Consider the following 10865-nt stretch of genomic DNA (forward strand, 5'->3'; position numbering starts at 1 on the left):
AGTGGAAGATTTGAGGATTGTTTTAGTACATCTTAGCTGTAAGCTGCTAGAATGAGTAGGGTTTTTGTGCATGTAAAAGCAGTGTTAAAGATTGGAATCGAAGTTGAATTTATGTCTAGAAAAAGTTACATAGTGTCAGTGGAGCCCCCAAATCACGGACTTGAAAATTGAAGTCTCCTCTAGGCTTTAAAGTGGAGTTTGCTTTTTACAAAGGAAATTTAAGAAAATTGAATTTGATTTCTGGCTTAGCAGGTATCACTTTCTTTTCCCCAACCCCAAGGACCTATCTGCCATTTAGCAAACCTCAGATACATTATAAAGCAATTTCTTCTGTAGCCTAGGTATCCTCAGGCCTTGTATATATTGTCAAATATCAAACAGTAACTTTGAATGATTATTTTTCCTGCTGCTTCAAGTTTACAGAACTTTCCAGTATCTGCCAAGCACCTAGGATACGCCAGGCTCCTTGGCTGGGCAGACGGAGGGGGGTTGAGATGGAGACAAGCCAGCACTTGAGGGCTCACAGTAACTAGTAGGGAAGAGAAGACACAGATGTGGAATGATACTTACCAGAACCTAGAACAAGAGGCCGGGTAAGTGTTAGGGGTAATTCAGAGGCTGGCAAGGTGGCATCCAATTAGGGGGATTAGGAAAGTTTCCAAGAAAGGAAAGTATTTGAGCTGCACATGCAAATACGAGCAGGGTTTAGAAATAGGAATGGAGAAAGGAGGAAGGAGCGTGATGAGCAGAGGTCAGAGGTAGGGAACTGCTGAGGACATTTAGATTCAAATGGGCAAGTTGGACTCGAGAAAGAGGAGAGGGAAGGCAGGTGCGAGGAGCAGTAATTTGGGACCTTATCCTAGAAGGCCTTGAAGGTCAAACTTTTCTTGTGCATTCACTTTGTGAAATGTCTGTTTGACCTACCACATGTGGCCAGGGCAGATGTCTAGGGAATTACCAAGCCAAGATTTCATTTCTATCCTGTTTTTCTTTTAAAATTAGGTTTTCCAGAAGCCTGTGACATTCTGACCTCTGGGACAGACTTGAGGCTCAGCTGCTCTTGACTAAAGACTTTTTAAATTGAGAAGCAAGCTTTTTGGTGATGAGGTCACAGAGCAGACTGTATGTCTGGAATTGTCTCCCATCTGAAGGAGGCCTTCATTCAGTGAGTTTGCTTCCAGCTGCTGCAGTGAGTGAGTTACAGTGTGGGAGCTGGCAGGAGCTGTGACGGCCTGGATGACTAGTCCTGACTTGCTCCCGCCGGCTCAGTGGAGGAGTGCGTCTCTTCGACACACACACCCGCCCTCCAGCCAGAGCAGCTGCTCTGTCCCATGTGATATGTTGGAGTGTCATGATTGCATTTTGGAGCATTTGTCCTTTAAAATAAAAGAGTTGGAACCATTGTTCATTGTAGAGATGAGGAAACTGAGGCACAGGAGAGGGTCGAGGACTGGCCCAGGGTTTCCTGGTGAAGTAGTGAAAGAACCTGGCCTCGAAGCCGTGCTGCCTTGTTTGCAGCCTGGTGCTTTTAGCCTTTAGTTCACTCCTGCTACAGGACTCCAGGCCCTGAAGAGTGACCGACACTTCGGATGGAAATGCAGAGCGTCCTGTGTAAAATGCTAGCACCCCACCCCACATCATCAGGACACCTAACTAGTACACATGTGGGGGCAGTTACAGCAGAGCTGACCACGTCCATTTCTGGCATTCCTATTTGGGCTACACCACCTACCCCCAGAGAGAGGTGAGACAACCACAAAGGCAGTTCCACCCCTGGGCTGTGTGACCTTTCCTTTTCTCCCACCCGGACAGGTTGTGCTGACACCAGTTTTAATGAGGCTGATGATACCACTGTGTTGACAGTTTAAAAAGGGAGTCAAGTTACCAGCGGACTTAAGCGTTGGCCGGCCAGCAGAAACCTCCACGATCGCAGCAAGTGTAGAAGTTCTTCCCAGAGCCAGTTAGGTCAGCTTCATAATCTCTGGCCAAGTATTGTATGACTTGTTCCAGAGGTGTTGGGAGGCATATGGAGAAAAGAAAATGACCCTGAGAGTTACTGTCTGATTGAGGGGACGTGACCCCAGGCCAGGAGGGGATTCGAGTGTGCGTTCATCACGGCACCGCCCCACCCAGCCCTGTGGAGCAGGAGTGGAGGCGTGATGAGGAAGGCCTCAAACAGAGCCACTGGCTGGTTTGGACCCGTCTGAGTCACTTCCCTTCTGTGAGCCTCCAGTTTTTCCACTGAAGGGGGCCCAAGCTAAGTGAGCTTGCAGCTCCGTTCTGGCTCTGCAACCCTGAATGCGGTACACTCCGAGTTCTAACCAGCAGCAGGGATGCTAGTAGTTATTACTTGGGTTGTTACTCCCCGTTACCCCAGAGCCCTCCTGAGGAGGAGTAAGGGTTTGGGCTGAGGGAAAATGTCAGAGCTGAGTTTGAGGCTGACAGAGTAGGAAGGGATAGACCAGTAGCAGGAGACCGGTGAGGAGGCTGTTACAGTTATGTGGGCAAGACCGGATGAGGGCTGTGCCCCAGGACTGACAGTGAGTGAGGCGCCTTCTGAACACTGCGATGGGAATACCAGTAAATCGGTCCTGCTAGTCAGACTAGTTGGTCTCTGGGAAGCAGCCTTACAGACTCCCATCAGCATGAGCAGGATGTATGTCTGCCACTAGGGGGCACTAACACGTCGAGTCGGAGGAAGGAAGCAGATGGCCATTTATTGCGGATTCTTTTTTAATCCTCAACCCCAGCAAAATAATACACTGTAATCCCGATTTTACAGATGTGGAAACTGAAGGATTTAGAGGTGAAGTGCCTTACCCAAAGTCACAGCTAGTAAGTGGCCGGCCTGGCTGGGGGTGGATTCCAGCCCAGCTCTGCCTGAACCCAGAGCTTCTGCTCTTTGCCAAAGGCAGCTCGCTAGGGCCCTCTGGCTCCTGGCTCCATTCTGAGGAGAAAGTTAGTGGACCTGTTTCTTCCTCCTCAGTCTGCAGCAAAGTAGACACTGGCTAACAAGACCCTGTTGGTTCCAGAGGTTCAGGACAGAGTGGGAATAGAGCTAAAGTTTTCAGAGGTGGAACCATGAAACGCTTCGGGGAGCAGGCAAACAGCGCTTGATAAATACTGACAACTACCCCTCTTAGTCACACCGATCATCACACACAGAAGGCGGCAATCCTGCCATAGACCACCTTAGTGACCTTGAGAAAGACTCTTTGTTTCTTGGAATTCAGCCTTCCCATTCGTAAATTGGGAGTGCCCTGCCCACTCTCTGCCTAAGCTAACGAGCGTGAAAGTGCTGGAAACCTGAGGGGTGACTTGTTGAGAAGAGCTGGGAACAGCCTGTGCCATGGGCCTCTGTCCCTGGCAGACTAGGCTAGTGCATACAGCCAGGGTTCTGCACAGCTGTGTACCTGGGAGCTGCTGCAGCAGGTGGGTGTGTAAGTGGGCATCTGAGCACAGTGGGTGGCCTGGGAGTGGGTGACAGGACCCGGGGAAACTTGAGAAGTCCGCAGGACCCCAGCCAGTCCCTGGGGATGGGAATTCCTGTCAGGCCCTTGGCTTTGTCCATTCCAGTGACTGGGTCAGAGGCCTGCCTTGTCCCTGATCTGCCCTAGGGTCCCCCCCGCTGGGACATCAGCCCGTTGTGTCCCTGCTTCTGTAGCCACGCAGTGCCCCCACAGCTACGCATCCAGATCCTACCTAAACCACCCTGCCAAGCTCAGGCCTGACCAGCTCCAGTTTGGCCTGTCCTGATTCCTGCTTCTGACTAAGGCAACGATGGCCCCAATGTGTCCATGGCACATGACAGTTTGCACGGCTCTTTCACATCCATTGTCTTGTACATAGGAGGCCGTGTGAGGATTCTGCCCCCATCTCTCAAATGAGGTAATTGAGGCTCATGGTGACTGTGGCAAAGCCCCAGCGTGCAGAGCTAGGCTGACTTCTCTTCCTGCCTTGTGCTATTCCCGGGGAAAAGGCCAGAGATGCGGGAGCTGACAGTGGACTGGGGGCCCAATTCCACTGGACTTGGGAGAAGCTCATCTCAAAGGGTCTCTTACCCGGATCCCCAGGGACTTCTGAAACCCAGAGCTCTCCACACTGCAGGTGCTTCAGCAGGTGGGGGATGAGGGAACAAGAAGAAAGGAGGCTGAGGAAATCCAAGTTCCCACATCACGAGCCACTCGAGACCCCTCGGTGTCCGCGCTGGGCCTGTCCTCCCTACACTGCTCAAGGAATCTCCCCACAGCCTGGCTCTCCTCATGCAACTCAGGCACTTCCAGTGACTCCCCAGTGCCCCTCACACACACACACGCAAGACCTGCTCCCAGCCTACCCGACCAGCCCCTGGTCCCACAGGCCCTACCTGGCCATCTGCACGTTCCCGTGTGTTTCATTTTGTTCCTGCTGCCTCCTCTGTCTGGACACTCCTCCCCCATCTGCATAAGCAAAACCCATCCCAGCATCAAGAACCAGCCCAAAGGCATTAAGCCTCCCAGACGGCCTACAGGCAGCTGGCTTCCCTCCCTGGGTGCCTCGTTTGATGACCTTGACGACCCTTCTCACAGCCCTGGTCCTGGCTGCTCTGCTCCCTGTCTTACCTCCCCTGCCAGACAGTGAGTGCTCTGGGCCCTGTGTCTGACTCTCCCAGGCGCTCAGTGCACAATTCCTTAGTGACCAGGTGTGTTAGGTTCCTGGCGCAGCAGTAACAAAGGACCGCAAACTGGGTGGCTTCAACAGCAGACATGTATTGTCTCCCAGTTCAGCAGGCTAGAAGTCCAAAGTGTGGGCAGTGTTGGTTCCTCCTGATGGCTGTGAGGGAGAGTCTGTTCCAGGCCCCTCTCCTTGGCTTGTAGATGGCTATCTTCTCCCTGTCTCTCTTCACATGGAGTCTCCTTGTGTGCATGTCTCTGTGTGCAAACTGCCCCTTTTTGTAAAGACACCAGTAATCTTGGATTAGGGCCCACCCTAGTGACCTCAGCTTAAGTAATTACCTCTGCAAGGACCCCATTTCCAAGTAAGGTCGTATCCTGAGGTACTCGGTGTTAGGTCTTCAAATATACATTTGAGGGGGACACAATTCAACTTGTAACACCAAACGAGTGAACTGTGAAAACCTCCGGGCAGAGGATGGCAGTCAGGTGCTCCCTAGTTGGGTGTTTGGACACACAAGCAATGTGATTAAAAGGAGGATCTGGGAACTCAGGTTTGGAGGGCAGAGTCAAATCCTGATTTGCCTCCTCTCAGTGTTGTGACCTTGCGTAAGTCAGTGATCCCAAACTGTATTTCTCTTTCAAACTGGACTAATTCACATTAATTATCTCATCCTCTTCAAACTCCACCAGAAAAATTATTTTATTTTGAGGAGCAGAGAGCTAAAATGGCAGCAGATGATACAAATCAATACAAGCGAGTCTGGAGTCCCAGAAGCCAGAATCCACCAGTCTGGAGCTAACAAAGTTGTATCTCCAGATACCCACGGAAACTTCCAAAATGCAGGGAAATCCAGGCCCCCTAAGCTAGAAGAAACCAGATCTCACCTGGTCCAATCCCTCTGCTGGTGCTGGTACTCCCTCGGCAACATGTCTACCTGACTTTTGTTGGATACCTCAGTGACGGGGAGCTCACTCTTTATAAGGCAATGTATGCCATCTTAGAAAAACAGAACGTTCTTTATCTCTAGAATACTAAGGCAGCTTTTACTTTATTTTTGATTATCGTGGATGTTGTTGTTAATTTGATAAACAATCGTTTTTTTTGTGTGTGTGTGAGGAAGATCAGCCCTGAGCTAACATCCGTGCTAATCCTCCTCTTTTTGCTGAGGAAGACCGGCTCTGAGCTAACATCTATTGCCCATCCTCCTCCTTTTTTTCTTTCCCCAAAGCCCCAGTAGATAGTTATATGTCATAGTTGCACATCCTTCTAGTTGCTGTATGTGGGACGCGGCCTCAGCATGGCCGGAGAAGCGGTGCGTCGGTGCGCGCCTGGGATCCGAACCCGGGCCGCCAGTAGCGGAGCACACGCACTTAACCGCTAAGCCACAGGGCTGGCCCTAAACAATCTTTAATTTTTTTTTTTTTTTTTTTGCTGAGGAAGATTCGCCCTGAGCTAACATCCATTGTCAGTCTTCCTCCTTTTTTATTTTTTTTTTGCTGAGGAAGATTTGCCCTAAGCTAACATCTGTTGCCAATCTTCCTCTTTTTTTTCCACTTGAGGAAGATTAGCCCTGAGCTAACATCTGTGCCAGTCTTCCTCTATTTTGCATGTGGGATGCTGCCACAGCATGGCTGGTAAATGGTGTGGTCTGTGCCCAGCATCTGAACCTGCAAACCCCAGGCTGCTGAAGCAGAGCATGCAGAACTTTAACCACTCAGCCATCGGGCTGGCCTTTTTTTTTTTTTTTTTTTTTTAATGTGAGCCACAGCATGGCCACTGACAGACGACTGGTATGGCTCCACACCCAGGAACCAAACCCCAGCCACCGAAGTGGAGCACACTGAACTTTAACCACTAGGCCATTGGGGCTGGCCCAACAATCTTTTAAAAAACCTCTTATTTATCCAATTTCCTGTAACACTCTTGGGTCTAATTTTGCCCCAGGGAGCCACAGAGGGGAAATAATCTAATTCAACTTTTTAAATGGAGACCTGCAAATATTTGATGATATCCACCATAGCTCCCCCAGCCCCCAGCCTCTCTTCTGCACAATTAATCTCAGTTGAATATTCTTGAAAGCTTCTGCTATTGAATACTCATGCAACAAGTTTCCAATGTCAGGTTCATCCACGTTGTAGCATGCATCAGTACTTCATTCCTTTTTATTGCCAAGTAATATTCCATTGTATGGCTGTATTACATTTTGTTTATCCACTCATCAGTTGATGGACAATTGGGTTGTTTCCACTTTTTCACTATTATGAATAATATTGCTATGAACATTTGTGTACAAGTTTTGTGGGGACATATGCTTTCATTTCTCTTGGATATATGAGGAGTGGAATTACTGGGTCATATGGTAACTCTATATTTAACCATTTGAAGAACTGCCAGACTGTTTTCCAAAGTGGCTGCACCATCTTACATTCCCATTGGCAGTGTGTGAGGGCTCCAGTCTCTCCACATCCTTGTTATTATCTGTCTTTCTGATTCTACATACCCTAGTGAGTACAAGGTAGAATCCCATTGTGGTTTTGATTTGCATTTTTCTGAGAGCTAATAAATTATTTATTTATTTTTTTCCCCCCAAAGCCCGAGTAGACAGTTGTATGTCATAGCTGCACATCCTTCTAGTTGCTGTATGTGGGACACAGCCTTAGCATGGCCGGAGAAGTGGTGCGTCGGTGCGCGCCCGGGATCCGAACCCAGGCCGCCAGCAGCGGAGCGCGCGCACTTAACCGCTAAGCCACAGGGCCGGCCTTCCTGAGAGCTAATAATGTTGAGCATCTTTTCACGTGCTTCTTGGTCAGAATATGATCTTTTACACATCTCTGGATCAATCTGGTTGGCCTCCAGTTGGCAGTATCACATAGTTGAGACCAGGGTGCTGTGGGGCATTCTGGTCTCCAGGGGTTGTTTTTAGAGGAGGCTGTGAGCTGAGCAGGCAACCAGGGAGGGCAGCTGGACTGGGCTGGTGATGAATGGGAACCACCCATGCGGACACAGATCCATGAATGGACGAGATTCCCAAGGACAGCATGAGGGGAGAAGTGTGAAAGTTGTTAAAGCTTTGGGGACTCTTGGAGGGTGAGGGTAAGGAGAGGAGGTGGAGACACATCACAGACCCACTGCCCTAACTGGAGTGTGAGGAGGGGCAGGACCTGCCAGATGGGGTGGGGTGGGGTGGCAGGTGGGGAGGAAATGAGGCCAGTGACAGGCATAGACTGTGAAGATGAGGTCTGAGGGGAGGGAAGGTCCCGCAGGCCGCAGGAGTTGGAAGCCAGCCAGGAGCTGGAGCTTGGGAACGAGACTCCTCAGCAAGGGTCGGGGCAGGTCAAGAGCCTGGGCGGCAGGTCTGGGCTGTTAGGGGTCTCACACCTCTTCTCATACAATCCTCACTACTGCCCCCTGGTGGTGGCTGTCCCTATTCCGAAGGAAGTTGAGAAGTTCTGCGGTAGGAAGGGACAGAACTGGGAGGGGGACCCAGGCCGGACTTATTCCAAACCCTGTGCTTTTTTCAGGACACTATACTGTTTCAGCATCCTGTGGTGACCCAGCGCAGGAAGAGATTATTATTATCATTTGGAAAGAATTGGGGGTGGGGGTCTCAGCTTAAATGTTGACTCTTCAGAAAGATTCTTCCTGACCACCCATGTAAAGAAGGTCCCCTTATGAGTTTCGCACGGTGCTCAATTTGCTTTCTTCATTGCCCCTATTATTATAATTCATGATTTTATAGCAACGTGTAATATAGTTTATGTTCATTGTAAACCACATTGATGGTACACTACAGTTTACAGGAAAAGGACCACGCTCCTTGTCCCCCATTCTATTCGAGTGCCTGGCGTGGTGACTGGCACAGGGCAGGCTCTCAGGAATGATGTGTTGGATGGGTGAGCGAAGCAGCATTTGGAAAATGGACGCAGGTAAGGTGTGTATCACAGGTCAGAATCCTTCTGCGGAGTCAGTCTGAGTTGACCTTCGCCTCCCACACGGCCCCAGATGTGATAGTGGGCTTGTTCTTTCGGGAACAGTACAAAGGTGATGTGTCTGTGACAACGATGAGGAACAAGGCTGAGGAAGCAGGAAGTAGGTGTGGGTGTAGCGTGACCAGCAAGGGTGCCTGTAAATGGAACAACTGAGAACCTCGGGAGAACCAGACTCTTCTGCCACTTGACACCAGGGCAGGTCCCTGGCAGCTGGGGTTGGGGAGCTTGGTGGATCAATACTTCACGTCTTCCTCAGAGGAACTTTCCAGAAAGCTGACTCCAGGGAACAGTCATGTTTACCTAAGAGACTGAATGTGGTTTGAGAAGTAAACATATGAAGTCAGTTACGTCTCAGTCTTCACTGTCATCTTTCCTTTTCTGCACCTGGCCATTCGGAAAATGTTTCTTGGCCCCTACTAAGTGTAAGAAGTCCTGTGCTTGGTGCTAGGGATACAGTAGGAAACAGTCCAGGCTCTGCTCTTAAGGGGCTCCTGGCCCTGTAGGACGTGGTTATAATACAAGGCTCTAAGCAAGTAAGGGCAGAGGGCTGGTCTGTCTTGTTCACCATGGGACCCCTAAGGCTTTGCCCTGGGTTTCGTGCTGAGTAGGTGCTCCAGATGGTTCCTGACCCAAAGGAGCTCACAGCCTAGAGGGAACGACAGACAAGAGCCAATTACCATAAAGGGTAACAAGTGGGTGAAGAAGTGGATTCTATGGGAGCCAGGAGAAGGTTGTTGGGGAGATAAGAGAAGGTTCTGAGAGGAAGTGCCTTCTATGCTGAAGGACCTGCAGAAGGTGTCCAGGCACAGCTCACTGCAGTGGAGGAGAGGAGTGGGGGGTGTGCAGGCTCAGGGAACAGCCTGTGCCAAGCCTGGAGGTGTGAGAACACGCTCCTTTGGGGGAACTCAAAACAGTTCAGTGTAGCTGGAGCACAGAGTGACAAAAAAATTAGGCAGGAGTCCTGGGCTGGAGGAAGCTCTGCAGGAGTCAACTTCAGGAGGGGCTTAGCACAGTCAGGCTGACCAATGGGGCCACAGACCCCAGGGTCTCAGTTCTGGGAACTGGGTCCCCATCGTCCACCTTGATCCTCATGACCCAGCACTCTGGGTACTCCCAACTAAGTTCTTCCTTGCCCTCTCCTGCCAATAACAGAAAAAATCCCTCATTGGTTTTAATTTGTTTTTAATGACCTTCCCACATGCTCTCATCCATTTTGACAGATTGAACACTGATTCATTATCCAAGCAGAGAAAGCACCAGCAATCACCAGAAACTGGCTTTAAAAACAAGAACGAGTGGAATGAAAATTACATCCTTTCCTCCTTAGTATAGTAAAGCAAGGCACTACTTCAATTTACTGAAAGCTCTCATTTAATCACAAATAACATCAGCCTAACTTGCTTTTGTGGGTTGATTGTATTTTTAAACGTGATTTTTCCTTTTTTCCCTTTAAAGTTAATTTTCACTTACAAATTATGCAAAACCATAACGGTTTCTTTAACCCAAAGTGTCTGAGTTCCTTCAGTGTTGGAGTGAATGTTCTCTGTAACCAGGGTCTGTGGCTCAGCCTCACCCAGGTGTGCAAGGCCATGTACACCTGAGACATGAAGCACGGGCCATCTAGCCTAGCACACCCACAGCATGCGGATGAAGGCACCCTGCTGCAATCTCCTTCTTTCCTTTGGTTGCTTCCCCCTGGCCTCCAAACATGCACTTCTTCAGAACCCTCAGCTCTGGGACTCCCTCTAGCCCAGGGTCCATTCTCCATCTGCTTTTTTTTTTTTTTTTGTGAGGAAGATCAGCCCTGAGCTAACATCCATGCTAATCCTCCTCTTTTTTGCTGAGGAAGACCAGCTCTGAGCTAACATCTATTGCCAATCCTCTTCCTTTTTTTCCCCTTTTTCTCCCCAAAGCCCCAGTAGATAGTTGTATGTCATAGTTGCACATCCTTCTAGTTGCTGTATGTGGGACGAGGCCTCAGCATGGCCGGAGAAGCGTGCGTCGGTGCGCGCCTGGGATCCGAACCCTGGGCCGCCAGTAGTGGAGCACGAGCACTTAACCGCTAAGCCGTGGGGCCGGCCCTCCATCTGCTTTTAACAACTGAACTTTTCCAAGAAAAGGTCTGTTTTCACCCCTCTGTTTCCTCTTCTTCCCTTGGCCACCAAATCTGCTGTCTCCAGTGGCCCCCTGGTCCCCAAGTCCTCGCTCTTCATTCTCCTG

This window comes from Diceros bicornis, chromosome 28 (genome assembly GCF_020826845.1).
Source record: "Diceros bicornis minor isolate mBicDic1 chromosome 28, mDicBic1.mat.cur, whole genome shotgun sequence".
Taxonomy (NCBI): Eukaryota; Metazoa; Chordata; class Mammalia; order Perissodactyla; family Rhinocerotidae; genus Diceros; species Diceros bicornis.